General features: G+C 38.0%; 1 long non-coding RNA gene across 1 annotated transcript; it reads left to right on the top strand.

Annotated features, from left to right (window-relative positions):
• Positions 1-437: 437 nt before the first annotated feature.
• LOC142172825 (uncharacterized) lies at positions 438-1436 on the top strand. Its single transcript, XR_012701793.1, has 2 exons — positions 438-562; positions 865-1436. It is a non-coding gene; the product is annotated as an uncharacterized LOC142172825 (long non-coding RNA).
• The last annotated feature ends 16178 nt before the right edge of the window (positions 1437-17614 follow it).

The following is a 17614-nucleotide window of genomic DNA, read 5'->3' as shown; positions in this document are numbered from 1 at the left end:
AGTAATAGGCTTCTACTCCTGACAAAGCGATATTTTCCTAGATTTTAATGAAATCGTCCCTCAGCTTTATATATTAAAATGATCACAGCGGTTAGACTTTTAATGAGATTTAATTTATAAGCCTACAATTACAGCATATATTGAAGGGAAACCTTCTCTGGACTTTATATAAAGTTGCAAAAATTTACTATATCTCAATAATCTACCCGAATCTAATAAATAATTCAAACCGCTATTTATCTCTGCCACATGAAATTTACTCTTTTTAACTGCTTTACCGAATTCTTCTTCATTACTTGTACCTAAGTTAAAGTTTTCAACTCCTCTAGCCTTCTCAATAATATTCCACGTAGTCCTACTGTATCCAAGTCGCAATCACAATTAATTCTGCACTTAACAAACATCATAACTTCTCTTTCTTCTAACTTACTATATAAATCTTGGCCAACTTAGGCTCTTTCCTCCCACTCCAAGCTTACTTTCTTCCCCTCAATTCTCACTCTCTACATTGGCTACAAATCTTGATCTACTATTAGGTAAATTGTCAACTCTTCTCATCAAGGTAATTTTATCTTCTTGACATGGTCACATCTCTTTTTATTTATTTATTCTTAATCTTGGTTCTTTTTTTCTCATACTTATCTAGGTTAATTCTTTAATTATAGGATCGTTACAAAAATATATCATGAGTAGATTTACTGTTTACTTTTTCAAGCTGGTATGCATAGATTATACACTATTTATACATAGTTATATACATATTAACATGAATTATACATATATTTTACATCCGTCAGCTATTTTTAGTCCAAGCAGTTATTTGTTTCTTTTTCTAATTTTTTTTGTATTATATATATGATATAGGATTTCCTGGGCTAAAGTATCAAGAAAATAAAATGAACTATAGCAACGAGAGGCATGCAATGCTTGACTTGAAGCTGAACTTATCACCACCAAGGGCAATTTTTGCAAGAGGAGTTTCACCTTCACCAAGCAGATCATCATCATCTTCTTCTTCAATGGAGAGATCATCACCAGCAGCCAGCTCATGTGTTTCTCGAGAACCGAGCCCCGACGATCAGTTTATCGGTTACCCTAGCAGCCCAGAGACAACTTCCATGATGCTTGTGGGATGCCCTAGATGTTTAATGTATGTTATGCTATCAGTGCATGAGCCAAAATGCCCTAAATGCAAGAGTACTGTTTTGCTTGATTTTTTCCATGAGGAAAGAATCAAGAACTCCAAGGGATGAACTCAAGAAACAATCTTATTTTCGTTGCCTTAAGTCTTAATTTAGGTTTTAGTTTTGATATCAATCTTTTTTTTTTTTTGATTGTGTGGAATTTCGTATTAGTTTTTGTAGCCAATTGAGACCTGCTATATATACATATATGGTTGGTCCTTCATATTAAAATTTTGATGTTAGCAGCTCATATATACTCCCTCCGTTTTAATTTATGTGAACATATTTGACTGGGTATGAAGTTTAAGAAAAAATGAAGTCTTTTGGAATATGTAGTCCTAAATAAGTCAAAAAGGGATAGAGCAATTGTGTGGTTATAAAAGCTTCTCACTAAGGATAAAATTGTAGATTTAATCTAAATTATTCCCAAATTTAGAAAAGGCTCATTTATTTGGAATGGACCAAAAAAAAATATGTTCATATAAACTGGAACAGAGGGAGTATATAATTTCTATCTTTACTAAATGCATCCATTTTTGTTGCGACAACCCTCGTTATTACCTTCATTAATTACACAAACTTGAAACGTTTGTAGTTCATTAAAATTTAATATTGTAAGATGCTTCACATGGTTTGTTGGAACTTGGAAGATATTGTATGTTCTCAATTAAGCCATTTTTAAGCACTACTCCCACGCACTCTCCACTTTCAGAAATACTACCTAATTAAAGGTCCATATTTTAAGTCTTTTATGATTTTTGTATACACATAAAAAATAAATTAAAGATATTTTAATAGGCTTGATTAATTACTCCTTCTGTTTCATATTATATGTTGTTGTTAAGATGAGGAACCTCCATTGCAGGTTATCGCACTTTCTAGAAGATAGCAGAGAGAAGATAGAAGAGAGAATGACCAAAAGAAAATGAAATTGAGTGCTGTATTCTCATTCATAGAAGCAACAGTACATATACACATTTTAACTAGCTCACACGTGCACTTAACCAACTAATACAACTGTGCACATGACTCTTAATAATTGTATTTTTCTTTTACACATCCCTTGAGAAATATTAATTAAGAAAGAGATTAGACTATTTTATCCTTATTCACGTCTTAAGATAAAAATCTCTCTTCGTTGAATATTTACTCTATTAATGTATTTTCTCCATCTTGAAGAACAATTATTACTAAGGATAAAAAAGGAAAAAAATAATCAATTTTGTCTTGAACTTCTAAAATGACAAATCATTTGAGATAACTATTTTTAATAACCACGACTAATAATATGAGACGGGTGAGTATAATGAGTTGTATATGTCTAAATTTCTCTTTTATCTCTCCAACATTTCACTTAATTAATGCTTCACTAGTTAGAACAATAAGAACAGTTTTGAGTCATTTGCTCCAAAAGAAAAAAAACAGAAGCAATACGTGACTTCTTACAACATATGAAAAATATTACTCCCTTCGTTTCAATTTATATAAACCTGTTTGGCTTGACACGGAATTTAAGAAAAAATAAAGACTTTTGAAATTTGTGGTCCTAAACAAGTCAAAAATGGGTCTATAGTATTTGTGTGGTTATAAAAACTTCTCATTAAGGGTAGAATTGGAAGTTTAAGCTAAATTATTTCCAAATTTAGAAAGGATTCATTCTTTTTGAAACAGACCAAAAGGGAAATAGGTTCACATCAACTGAAACGGAGGGAATACAATATTAAAATGACTAATATTTGAAACCTGAGGGAGTAATTCCAGAAAAAAGAACCTGTACGTGTGACTCATGCAAATTAGTGTGATTGACTGCTGTCCTTTTATAGCAACGTACTCTATCTGTTCATTTTTACTTGGAAGGTATATTAAAAATAGATTTTTATTTTTACTTGTCACTTTACGCATATCAAGAGAAGACAATTTTTTTCCTGTTATACCCACAATATTTATTACTCATTTCAAATCATTTTCTCAAATCCAATAAGATATATATAAATTAATATGGGAATCATGATAAATATGCACTTCATTTATTATTTTTTAAGGGACGTCAAAAGTCAAAACGTGCTAAGTAAAAGTGAATTGAGGAAGTAAGTACTAAAACATTGTACAATGTTTCCAATGATTTTGTAGCTGAATAATTTTTACGCTGACAATGTCATTATCTATTAATGAAATTGTATTTTTCGAAAATAATACTCTATTTGTTCTTTTTTACTTGTCTTTTGCACTCTCTTAAAAAATATAGATTAAATATTTATCCTTTTTAATGGTACTTTGAAAATTTAAATTTGACTATTAGTACTTGAATTAGTTAGGAAAAATAATAATAACTTAATAATAAGGGTAAAATTGAAAGAAAAAATTAATTCTCTTTTGATTTGTTAAAGAGTCTCCTTTATATTCATAGTCAAATTGCAGCTGTTAATCAATAAACGGGCAAATTTCAAAGCCAATATGAATTACCAGATTGTCAAAAGAGTGGCCATTGAATAAGCTGTTTTACATCTTTAATTTATCAATGAAGGTTAATAACAAACGTAGATGAGCTAATTAGTTGCTTTATTTATGATCTTTTTGTGAGCTGCTAATAGGTGCAAACAAACTATTGAATTCTTTACAACCTTTAAGCTTGTTCACGAAATTAAAATGTTGTGAAAAGTTCACATGCATGTTTCATGTTAAAAAGCCATAGAACCTTTTTCCTGATAATTGTAGTGTCCGGACAAGTTTATGGGTACCTCGGCTAATTACATGGAATATTTATTACCCTTAATTAGCACATGAACTGAGTGACTCTGTTCACTGAGACTTGAATACATGAAAAGAAATCACCTAATTTTTTTTTTGCGTCCACTGAGATTTGAACCTAAAATTACGGGTGCTTATCGGGTGGATCGGGCTGATAATTACGCTTAACAGTTTCGCTTATCGGCTATCGGATTATATGTAGTAATCCGTTAGCCATCCAATAAGACAACAGACAGATTGATATCGAATTAACAATTATCGGGTGGTTATCGGCGATTTATCGGCTAAATTAAACCAAATAGAATTTTTTTGAACATTCAATACCAAACGGCCAAATGCATAATTCAAATTGTCTCGGTTAGTTTTTGAACAATCAATACCATTAGCATTTATTCGACAAAACAATTAGAAAACCTCACTTACAGACAAACTTTAAGCTCTAATTGTAAGTAAAGTAATGAAACAAACCCCACTTAAGTAAAATGGCCGAGAGAGGAATTCAATTCATGTCTACTCATAATTCATGAGAAGCCAGAGATCGACGACCGCCATTAGCTACAGAGAGTTCTATCATTTTATGTACAACTACTTATGCAAGTAACAAGTTTATATACATATGGGTAAAAGTATAAATATAAAAATTCTTACCGACAAGAAAATTGAGTAATCCGCCTCCAAACCGTTAAGTCGTTAATTATAAAATCTCAATCCGTTCGCTATCTATTATTACGATAATTTAATACCAATAAGCCAATAAACTATCGATTCGATTCAATTAACAGTTTTGGTTCGATTTTGAACAGTTCTGCCTAAAATGCTAGGCTCCAATCCAATCGCCAGGCAAGAATTTTTCTCAAAAGTACACTCTGATTTGTTTGGACGTTCTTAATCCACCTCACATCAACAATTCGACCCCTACCATCTACAAGTAGTTTTAGACATGTTTATACATGAATATTAATATTCCGTACAAATAGCTAGCCTACCATGTGTATCAATTAGTAGAGGGCTGACATCATTCAATGAAAATGTACTATTTCTGCCAATTATTCACATGAACCAATAGAAGCTCCCACAGTTGGGTGTTTCCTAATTGAAGAACTCGTTGACTATTTTCATCTATTTATTCTTTGCTATAAACTGTTAGCTACATTGTTTTGTGTCAGGTATGTGCCCATAGAGAAGTCCAAAACCTAAATGTGATTTTTTGGACTCAAAAGACCGAAATAGATGGAGAAAAAATTAAGTGACCAAACAATATAAAATACGGTTTTAAAGAGCGCTTTATTTTAACGTCCGTTTTGGGCGTTAAAGTAAAGCGCTCTTTAAAACCGCATTTTCGAAATACGCATTACCTATTTTGTGGGCCCACCAATAACTCTTTTGCGCTTAACTGACATAACAATAATTCAAATGGGTAAAATACGTTTTAAAAGGGCATTTTACCTCAAAAAATTCGACCCCCCCGGATTGGGCATTGCCTTATTTAAAGGCGTTAAAGATTTTGCAAAAATCTATTCAGAAACATTCTAAACTCCTGTTAAATTTTTCATGTTAAATTCTCAAGTATTTTGTCATAATGTCTGAAGAGCGAAAAGTAAGGGTTTCATTATACTGGGAGGGGGGGGGGGGTGAGGTTGTGGTGGCGAATAACTCAGTGAGCTATAGTTTATCTCCACAGGGTCATGCTAAGTTTTCACTCATAATGGAGTACGATATACTTGTATCCTTGTTGTGTAATAAAATGAGTGTGATCAAACGCTTGGTGAACCTTAAAGTAACGGGAAGATATACGTATTCTGTCACCGTAAGGGGTTGCTTGTTATGCTGAGTTTAACATTGAGGATGATGAAACTCTGTGGGATTTTTTGGGGACTCCGGATGAATATCGGGAATTTATTCTGATAAATATTTTGGAAATGAACGTGAAGGTTGAAGACGTTCGCAATAATGAGGTTGCGCAAAGCAGGGATAACCCTCAATCATTGGTGGTTATTCTGGAGCAGTTTTAGCCGAACAGGTTCTGGCTGAAAGAGTTTGGCCGAATCTAAACTTATCTCCACGGGTGAATGAGGAGCGAGGAAATAATTTCTCTCCTACTTTACATAATCAACAAGACGAGTGGTAAACTTTAATTTTCCTTTGTGTTACGATGTTTAATTTTGTTGTATTAAATTTGTATTAACACTTATATATTCCACATGGGGTACCGTCCAGATATGAATTTTACAAGTTATGAATCCACACCCTGTTGGAATATGCGTAATTTTGGTATGTTGGATTATGGTGGTCCATCCGGGAGTCATCACCAACAGGATAATGTCCATTATAGAATGTCAACACATTACGACTTGTAAGTGAAGTGATATAGCTATATATAAAGTATTTATCAATTTGAGTAGCTTACTATTTTGTTGTTTGTGCTGTGAAAATGAGCAAGTTGAACCACCTGTCCTGACTCAATTTCCCGAAGACGACATATTTAATTGGGATCTAGCAGATGCACAGAGTTAGGAAGAGAACAGTGATTATGACAACAATGCTGATGAGTCCGGAGATGACACACCCTTCCTTGATGAGGGTGGTGATGAGGAGGAAGAGAATGATAGACCTGATTTGACGAGGGAGCATGCTCCACCCCCTTAGACCAAGAGTGTACGAGTCCACGTGCCGTTTCATTCTAGGTATATTCCCTACCTTGATCATTTGCCAAGTATGCCGGATGTGGATGCCCTCACAAGAGATTTTGATGAAATCTGGACAACAATGTGGGGTGATTTTAGACCAACGGTGCTGGCAAAGGGCATACTTTTTCCTGATAAAGCGCGCCTAAGCAGGGCGACCAAAATGTACAGCATAAAAGAGTGTCGTGAGATGACGATATGGGGTTCAAGTCTGGATCTATACAAGGTTATTTGCCGTAGATGGTTTACGGGTTGTCATTGAATGCTGCGTGCGAGCAAGAAGAAAACAGGTTTGTGGAAAGTGGGTAAATATATTAGCACCCACACTTGTGAAATGGACACATTCAATAGGAATCACTTCGACTTGGATGTTGACTTGATTTCTCTTGTCCTGATTCCACACATTGAAGTGTCCATAAGGTACAAGATCAAAGAGTGCATTACATCCGTCCACCAGGAATATGGCCATACCATTACTAAAAGAAAGGCATTTTTCGGGCGCAAATGCACGTTTGAAATTGTTTATGGTAACTGGGATAAGTCATTTGTATCTCTACCTAGGTACATGACCACATTGCAACACTTTAAACCCAGGATCGTTGTTGAATGGAAACTTGAGCGGAGTTCGGGAATTCCAAAATATATATTCAAATAAGTGTTCTAGGTATTTAAACCAACAATTGATGGTTTTGTGCATTGCCTTCCGGTGATATCCATAGACGGTACTCATGTCTATGAAAAGTATGATATTAAGCTATTGATCGTCGCTGCAGTAGATGCTAATGGACAAATATTTCCCATAGCTTTTGCCATCCGTGCCAATGAAAGTCAAGAGACGTGGATGCAATTTTTGAACCACTTGAAGGAGCACGTTGTCAAATAACATTCAGGTATTTGTCTAATATCTAATTGGCATGGGGGTATATTAAGTTTTGTAGAGCATTTTCCTGAATGGCAGGACCTGTATGCATACCACCGTTACTGTGTGAGGCATCTGAAGGCCAATTTCCAGAAGGCACATCCCAACAAGGATCTGCATGATTTAATATGGATGACTGTAATAGATTACCAAGAGCATAAATTTCAGAGGCTATTGGAATCTATCAGGTAGGAAGACGAGGTAGTGTATCGTTGGTTATTGCGACATAATCCTGAAAAGTGGACTTTACATGCGGATGATGGCAGAAGATGGGGAATTCTGACTACAAATGTGTTAGAGTCTTTTAACGGGTTATTGAAGTCTATACGAGGATTGCTTGTCACTGCCATTGTGCGGATGTCATTCAAGGAGACTGCAGAGATGTTTGTTGAAAGGGCTGCAACTGCAACGTCATTGATGCAAATGGGTGTTGAATTTATGCCACTACCAATGAAAAGTTTTGAGAAATACAGGCGGCGAGCACATTGTCATTCATTTTTACAGTATGATCACGATCGAAATATTTTTGAAGTTCGCACTGCTATTCATGAAAACCGGGGGAATAATGTACACCCCATAAATGAATCTAGAAGATTATGCTCTTGTAAGAAATGGTCTATCTACCACATATCGTGCTCACATGCCATCAAGTGCTTTCAACATACAGGTTTAGGTCCAACCAACTCCGTTGATAACCAATATAGTGTTGCTGCCTACTTAAACACCTATAGTAGGCAGTTGCAGCCAGTAGGTGCTGAGTATTATTGGCTGCCAGAACCATTTAAAATGGTGTGTAACAAGGAGTTTTTGCATCAGCGACAGGTGCAGAAAAGAACGCGTATACGAAACCAAATGGATATTGGTGATACCATTTATGCACATAAATAAGGCATATGCTCGCAAACAAGACACGACCGTCGTAAATGTCCTTCAGCTGGTTTGGGTAATCCAGCTCCTGGTGGAAGTTCATCTAATGAGCCCAACTATCAAGGATACACGTAGTGTTTTGTTTTCATAATGTGTTTTTAAGAAGTGTATGTACTTGTTTATGTTGCAGAATGTATGAAAGAAAATTATAATTCTATTGCTGTTATATCTTTTTGATATTTGACATTAATACTTCTGTACAACAATCTAACATAAACCCATTTAAACAACCAAAAAATTGTCATTCACCATTATCATCGCTGTCTGGCACTATTTCATTGTCACTGTCTTTAACTTCTTCCTCAACATCATGTATGTACTCTTAGGAACCGAGGGTATCGTAATCTAGGCCCCAGTTGACACACATTTCTCGCATTTCATCGCTATCATCAAGAAGACCGCTTGCCTGATTTCTAAAATAATATGGGACACCTACGTCCAATGTCTGTGGTAGAAACTTAGGTAGTCCCTCCCACTCGACAATTGTTGGGTAAACAAGATAATCATTGTCTCTATGCAATTTATCATTTTCTAATAAGTCCCGGTACTGATCCTCCGTTCCTCTCAAGAAGTTAAGATCATCCATTGCATGATAAACAATAAGTGCCTTTTCCATCTCTAGAATCTCCTTCATCAGATGCCTAATCACTTTTGGTTCATCTTTGTGTGTGTTTGTTTGGAAGGTTGCAGACAGTGTTTGTAGCACAACAAGCCCATGCCAGTGACACAATACTTCATAATCACACCATTTTGAGTAAATGTGAACCCATTGTAGTTTTTCGCCCCAAATTCGCATACCTTCAAGCTTTGTAGAATGCGCTTCGCCCTCAATAATGTGCCCTGCGACTTTGAGATTAGTGTATATATTGATAGGTTGATTTTCCAAGGTACGGAGAACACCATACCACTTGTCATCACTCAAGTTAGTATAACAACCTATCATATGTTTTTAAGGTAGGGATCGATAGTGTTAAGATGTGATCCATGGGGATCTTTTGAACTACCTTCACCCTTTTGCCTCTTTTTAAACCACTTGTTAAATGTTAGTGGTATTTTTTTAATGGATGTTGTATTGTTTATTCAAAAGTTCTTTGAGATACATATGACTTAGTTCAGTTTAAGAAGCTTTCTTATACCCGAAATAATGATTAGCTCGTGAAGCGTAGCGCGATTACATACCACATTATGTGTATAGTTTTGTCGACCTGATAAAAATGCCGTTTTGCAAAAGCTTTCTTCTGGAAAAGATGTATTATACCATAAAGAATCATTAACACGCGAAGCATAGCGCGGTTACATACCACGTTATATGTATTATCTTGTCGACCAGATAAAGCTGCCGTTCTGCAAAAGCTGTCTTCTGGAAAAGCTGTATTATACCATGAAGAATCATTAACACGCGAAGCATAGCGCGGTTACATACCACGTTATGTGTATTGTTTTGTCGACCTGATAAAACTGCCATTTTGCAAAAGCTGTTTGCCTGGAAAAGCTGTATTGTACCGTAAAGAATCATTAGCATGCGAATCATAACGCGGTTACATACCACCTTATGTGTGTTGTCTTGCCTATAAATAACTAGCGCATTTTAGTTATTGTCTGCTCTTAAACAAAACAAATAACAAACGTTTCTGTCACTAGAAGGTTTGTTTTTCATTAACAAATGTCTGGACGCATTTATGGACCAATGTGCTATTGTGGCAAACGCTGTATGGTGGTGTACTGTGGGAAGGATGGTCATGTTGCGCGCAGATACTGGATGTGTGCAAACAGGTTTGAAGGCAAAATAGTCGGTGCTTCGCCGGCATGCTGCTGCATCTGCAGTCCCAACTGGTGGAACAAGTGTAGGCCAATATCCTGCACATCGTGTAAAATATAAATTTCGGAACGCTAGGTTATAGTTATAAGTAAGAATACAAAATAACATACTAGTTCCTCGTGCCTCCTGGCGTATGGAACGTACCAACCGCCAGCTCGATGAATGGGATTCCTGACGAAAAGTCGGGTAATGCTGCGGTACCAGCCCATATAATCATGCTCAGTATCTGGCCGACTCCGTGAGGGGGGGGGGGGAATCAGGTCAAACCGCCGGTCCCAAGTATCGATCTACGCCTCTAGCCATGCCACATATTCCTGGTCCACCCTGGAACGATCATCCCGCTGGAAATGTGTGGTATGCCAGGTGGGCGGTGTCTGTACGAGCTGCAGACGGCCAAACTAGAGAAGTACCCGCTCGGTGGCATGATGCTCCACAATATCAAGGCACATCAATGGGGCGGAAGAGCCCCATATAAGTCAGCTGGCCGAGCAATAATCTGGAAAGCCAGCTATCAGCGCGTCGCTGTATGGCATCGAGATGAACTATTAAGTAACAACAAAAAACATGAGTATACGCAACACATGTGAAGCTATTACATTTACCTGTGCGCCCTCCAGCAAATCCAAGATATCCCTGCACAAGGGGAGATTTGCCGAGCCTCGTACTCACGCGTATATCCCCACTGGAGAACCCACCTCCTAGCTAGAGGGAGCAGCGGAGGTGGTACATCTGGAGCTAATGGTGGTAGAGGTGGCTGCAACTGCAGGAACCACTCCCAGGCCCAAACCTAACATAAAAAGTTGACATAAAATTTAAGATATATTTTTACTAGGTATATTAAAATGAATAGAGTTGTCACGACCTATATTCTCCCTCCGTGAACTGTCGTGACGGCACCTAGTCTCTACGACTAGGTAAGCCTAACAATTTACGAAAAAAGGAAAACAAATATACGAAACTAGTAATTTACGGGTAATATAATAGAAACGTTTAAGATGCCACTCGACATATACAATAACAACACTCTCAACCAATATTAACAACTCTTAAAACCCGAAATCTTATGAATAACAAACTAGAGGAAATACATAATGTTTAACATAATTACATGAGGTCTATAGCTTAAAGAGAGAATAGAGAGGGACTCCTCGGTCTGCAGACGCGGCAAATATATCTCGAAGTCTCTGAGAATCGCCTCGCCTCACTGACAGTATGACTGAGCCTAAAAACTTGGATCTGCACACGAAAAACATGTGCAGGAAAGGACATGAGTACACCACAATATTACCTAGTAAGTGCCAAGCCTAACCTCGATCGAGTAGTGACGAGGAAGGTCAGGGCCCTACTGGTTATAAATATATACAAGACAAGAACAATATGAAGTGCGACAGTATAACTAAAAGCAATAACAGTCAATAAAGAGTAAAATTACAGACAGAATATACTTAGTACACAAAGATAGCAATAAGGGATCTCCCAGGATATCGTCCCGTAGTCCCAAATGTAAATGTATTGAGGATCTCCCAGGATATCATCCCGTAGTCTGAATAATAAATATACATGGAAAGCTCCTGGAATACCAATCTGTAGTCCCAAAGTAAATATCCAATACAAGAGAATCTCCCGGGTGCCATCCCGTAGTCCCAAATGTAAACGTGCAGGGGGATCCCCCGGAATACCGATCCGTAGTCCCACAGTAAACACATAACAGTCTCACGAAAAGAATTTATAGTTCTATTCGAGAATAAACATGAGTTCTACTCTAAACATGCTGCACAAAATACAGTAAGCAGTTAAAATAGGTAAGACAATTAAATCACATAAGCATGCTTTTCCTAAATTAAACAAGAGGCTCCAAGTACAAATATTGCTCAATTACAAGAAAATATAGATATTTACTTAATGAAAATGGGGTATTTCAACAATTCGCACGTGTACGCACTCGTCACCTCACGTACACAACACTCATATAACAACAGTACCAAATCCTAAGGGGAGTTCCCCCACACAAGGTTAGGCAAGCCACTTATCTCGAACTAGCTCAAAATCAACCCAAAACCACGCTCTTGCCACGAGTATCCAACTTCGAATGGCCCAAATCCAATAAAATAAATTTCATAATGTAAATATAACTACAAATAATGAATTTATCTAAAGGAATCGAAGCTAAGATAAGAAAATAGAAAAATGCCCAAAAATCCTCCCTGGGCCCATGTCTTGGAATCGGGTAAAAATTACGGATTATGAACATTCATTCACTCATGAGTCTAACCATACCAAAATCACTCCAATCCGATACCAAAATCTTGATCAAAACCCAAAAATTAGGCCTAAGAACTTTTCTCAAATTTTTCCCAATTTCTCACCCCAAATCCGAATTTAGATGATGAATTCATGTTTAGATTAATGGGTTACAAACAAAAAAGAGTTAGGAATCATTACCCACAAACTTCCTCTGAAAAACTCTCAAAAATTTGCCTCCTACCGAGCTCCCAATTCAATTTTGTGATATGAACTCAAAACCCTCGATTTTGAAATTTATGTTCTGCCTAAACACGTTCTTCTTCGCGAACGCGAGTCCATTGTCAGGAACGCGATACACAAAAATCCACTGTCCAGTTTTCCTCTTTCGCGAACGTGAGGGTCCACCCGCGAATGCATAGCTTACACTGGCGGACCCTAAGCGAACGTGAGGACCATGTCGCGAACGCAAAGGCTAAAGGGTCCGTACCTTCGCGAATATGGGAGTATCATCGCGAACGTAATGCACAACTCAGCTGCCTCACCCCGATGCTCTTCGCAAACGTGAGACACCTCTCCCGAACACGATGAAGGTTTTCTCTGCAACACAACAACGAAAAATCTGCCACTTTTCTAAGTCCAAAAATGACCGGTTGAGTATCCGAAACACACCCGAGGCCCCCGAGACCCCAACCAAACATGCCAACCAATCCTAAAACATCATATGAACTTAATCCAACCCTCGAATAACATCAAACAATGCTAAAACCACGAATCACCCTCCAATCCAAACCTAAAGAACTTGAAATTTCAAGAATCCTACAACAGATGCCGAAACCAACTAAACTAAGTCCGATTGACCCTAAATTTTTCACACAAGTCACATTCAATACTACGGAGCTATTCCAACTTTTGGAATCGGATTCCGACCCCTATATCAAAATCTCACTATCGATCCAGAAATTTCAAAAATTCAACTTTCGGCATTTCAAGTCTAAATAAGCTACGAATCTCCAAAACACAATCCGAACACGCCCCTAAGCCCGAAATCACCCAATGGAGCTAACGGAATTGACAGAATTCCATTCCGAGGCCATATTCACACTGCTTCGACTACGTTCCAAATGCTAAAGCTTAAGCTCTCATTGAGGGACTAAGTGTCCCAAAACTCTCCGAAACTCAAAACGAATACTCCCGACAACTCACAATAGCAGAAACAAATATGGGGAAAGCAGTTAATAGGAGATCAAGACGTTAATTCTTAAAATGACCGGCAGGGTCGTTGCATCATCCCTCTCTTAAAATATTTGTTCGTCCTCGAACGAGCATAGAGACATACCTGAAGTGGTGAAACGATGCGGGTAACGACTGCACATATCCTGCTCAGTCTCCCAAGTCGCCTCCTCGACCGGCTGACCCCGCCACTAAACTTTCACTGATGCAATATTCTTTGACCTCAGCTTTCGAACCTGCCTATCCAATATCGCCACTGACTCCTCAACATAAGATAGATCCTTGTCCAACTGGACTGAACTGAAATCCAACACGTGCGACGGATCACTGTGATACTTCCGGAGCATCGAAACATGAAATACCGAATGAACTCCGAGCAAGCTGGGAGGTAAGACAAGCTTATAAGCAACCTCCCCAACATGTCTCAATACCTCAAAAGGGCCAATAAACCTCGGACTCAATTTCCTCTTCTTACCGAATCTCATAACACCCTTTATAGGCAAAACTAGAAGCAAGACCCGCTCTGCAACCATATAGGAAACATCACGAACCTTCTGGTCCACATAACTATTCTGTCTGGAGTGGGCTGTACGGAATCTATCGTGAATCACCTTAACCTTGTCTAAGGCATCCTGAACCAAGTTTGTGCCCAGTAATCTAGCCTCACCTGGCTCAAACCAACCCACTGGGGATCTACATCGCCTACTATATAAAGCCTCATATGGTGCCATCTAAATGCTGGACTGATAACTGTTGTTGTAGGCAAACTCCACCAATGGCAAGAACTGATCCCAAGAACCTCCAACCTCCGTCACACACGCACGAAGCATATCCTCAATAATCTGAATAGTGAGCTTAGATGTTCGTCCGTTTGGGGGTGAAATGCTGTGCTCAACTCCACCCGAGTACCCAACTCATACTGTAAGGCCCTCCAGAACCGTGATGTGAACCGAGTACCTCTACCTGAAATGATGGAAACTGGAATACCATGCAAACGAACAATCTCCCAGATATAAATCTCCGCCAACCACTTTGAAGAATAGGTAGTACATACAGGAATGAAGTGCGCGGATTTGGTCAGCCGATCCACATTCATTCAAATGGCATCAAACTTCCTCAAAGTCTGTGAGAGTCCAACTACGAAGTCCATGGTGATCTGCTCCCACTTCCGCTTCGTTGTCTCTATCTGCTGAAGCAACCCACCCGGTCTCAGGTGCTCATACTTTACCTGCTGACAATTGAGGCACCGTGCTACAAATCCAACTATATCCTTCTTCATCTGTCTCCACTAATAGTGCTCTCAAGTCCTGGTACATCTTCGCGACACCTGGATGGATGGAATACCGCGAACTATGAGCCTCCTCTAGAATCAACTCCCGAAGCCCATCAACATTGGGTACACATATCCAACCCTGCATCCTCAATACCCCGTCATCACCAATAGCCACATCTCTGACATCATCGTGCAGAACTTTATCCTTGAGGACGAGCAAATAAGGGTCATCATACTGACGCTCTCTGATACGATCAAATAAGTAAGACCGAGAAATCACCCAAGCTAGAATCCGACTAGGCTCTGAAAGATCCAATCTCACAAACTGGCTAACTAAGGCCTGAACATCCATCGCCATGGGCCTCCCCGCTGCTGGTAGATAAGCCAAACTCCCCAAACTCTCCGTCTGATGACTCAAAATATCGGCCACCACATTGGCCTTGCCCGGATGATACAGGATAGTGATATCATAGTCTTTCAGTAGCTCTAACCACCTCCTTTGGCGCAAATAAGGACCTTCTACTTGAACAGATGCTGCAAACTCCGGTGATCAGTATAGATCTCACAAGGAATACCATAGAAATAATGACGCTAGATCTTCAGGGCGTGAAGAATAGCAACTAACTCGAGATCATGGACATGATAATTCTTCTCATGTACCTTCAACTGTCTGGACGCGTAGGCAATCACCCTATAAAAAATTAAGTTTCAGCAAAACATTTCTTAAAACTCTCTGAAAATCAAAATTAAATTTTGACACAGACATAACAAAGAAAAAAAAATGCAATGAAAAAAAAAGAAATCCTTCACCAAGTTACGGATCTTAGAAGAAATGAGGAAAATAGCACGAAGCTGCTTCTTGATGCTCTGAAGATACCTACCTTCCTCTCCAAAGACAAATAGTTTCCTTCCAACTTCTAATTTCATCTCTCAACTGTATATTCTTCTATATATATATATATATATATATATATATATATATATATATATATATATATATATATATATATATAGAGAGAGAGAGAGAGAGAGAGAGAGAGAGAGAGAGAGAGAGAGAGAGAGAGAGAGAGAGAGAGAGAGAGAGAGAGAGAGAGAGAGAGAGAGAGAGAGAGAGAGAGATAAGAGATTTGGGAGAATGAGATTTTCAACGAGGAGTTGTCACAGCTGCAGGGTTTTGAGAAAATGGGGAAGATGGTTTGGAAAAACGAGAGAAAAAAAGAAAACATATAGTTCTATTAGGCAAGAAAATATGAGATTTATTTATTAATTTTATAATTTTAATCAAGAGAATTAGTAGCGACAAAGTCGCCTCAATACACATTTAGTAGCAACTAATTGATGGGTCGCCACAAATGCCTTTTCAGCCAAATTATTTTCTTAGGAAAAATAAAAACTTATCATACATTACATGCGACCTATTTAAAGTCACCACTAATACCTTACTTTTTGCAACGACTATTATGGGTCGCCACTAAAGCTTCCACATTTTGTGGCGATGCATTTTGGTCGCTCCGAAAATTGAACCTTTTGTAGCACCTGCAGTGGTCGCCACTAAAAGTCGTCACAAATGCCCTGATTTCTTGTAGTTAAAATAATAAACGAATAAATAAACCAAGACACGAACTAAATATTGAACTCTATGACAGGGTCTGGTGTTACAATTTACGAACTTCTAAGAATACTACATATAATATGGGATGAAAGAAATAATGTATTTGTTTTGAGTAAAATAAAAGTCTCTATAAAACTAAGAGAAGACTCCAGAAATTCTGCGGACGCCAGCAGATCTACCTCGTGTCTCAGAGTGATGAATGACAACTACTAAAGTCTCTAACGCTGGACGGTACCTGGATATGCACAAAAGAGTACAGAGTGTAGTATCAGTACAAACGACCCCATATACTGAGTAAGTGCCGAGCCTAACCTCGACAAAATAGTGACGAGGCTACAACGGGGCGATTATAATATAACCTGTAACAACATATAAATAATAAAGCAAGAAAGAAATTCTAAACTAAACAAAAACAATAAACTATAGCGATAAATGAAATAACTCAGCTACCTCTTGGCAGGTCTCAGCTATAACCAAATTCTCAAATAAGCTTCCACATTTCAAATTTTGCTTTCAAAGGAACCGTAGATGTCAAATATGAGATAAACAGTAGAGTAAAATAGAGAGATATCCATTCCTTGTATTTAAAAATCAATAAATCATAAATATTCTCCTTTATCGCTCCTTGTTGCGGCGTGCAATCCGCTCCCACATGTCCACCCTTATTCCTCCTCTCTATATACAAATATCACCCTTATTTCTCTTGTTGCGACATGCAACCCGATCCCACATGTCCACCCTTATCACTCCTTTTTGCGGCGTGCAACCTGCTCCCACCAGACAATCATATCACTTTTATTTACTCCCTCCGTTTCATATTAAATGAGGTACTTTCTTTTTTAGTCTGTTCCAAAATAAATGACACATTTCTAAATTTGGAAATAATTCAACTTTAAACTCTTTCATTTTACCCATTTTCCCTTAATGAGAAGCTTTTATAACCACACAAATGTCATGGCCCCACAAACTTTTTA

Source organism: Nicotiana tabacum, chromosome 18 (genome assembly GCF_000715075.1).
Source record: "Nicotiana tabacum cultivar K326 chromosome 18, ASM71507v2, whole genome shotgun sequence".
In the NCBI taxonomy this organism is placed as follows: Eukaryota; Viridiplantae; Streptophyta; class Magnoliopsida; order Solanales; family Solanaceae; genus Nicotiana; species Nicotiana tabacum.
This window is presented reverse-complemented; position numbering and strand designations above follow the sequence as displayed.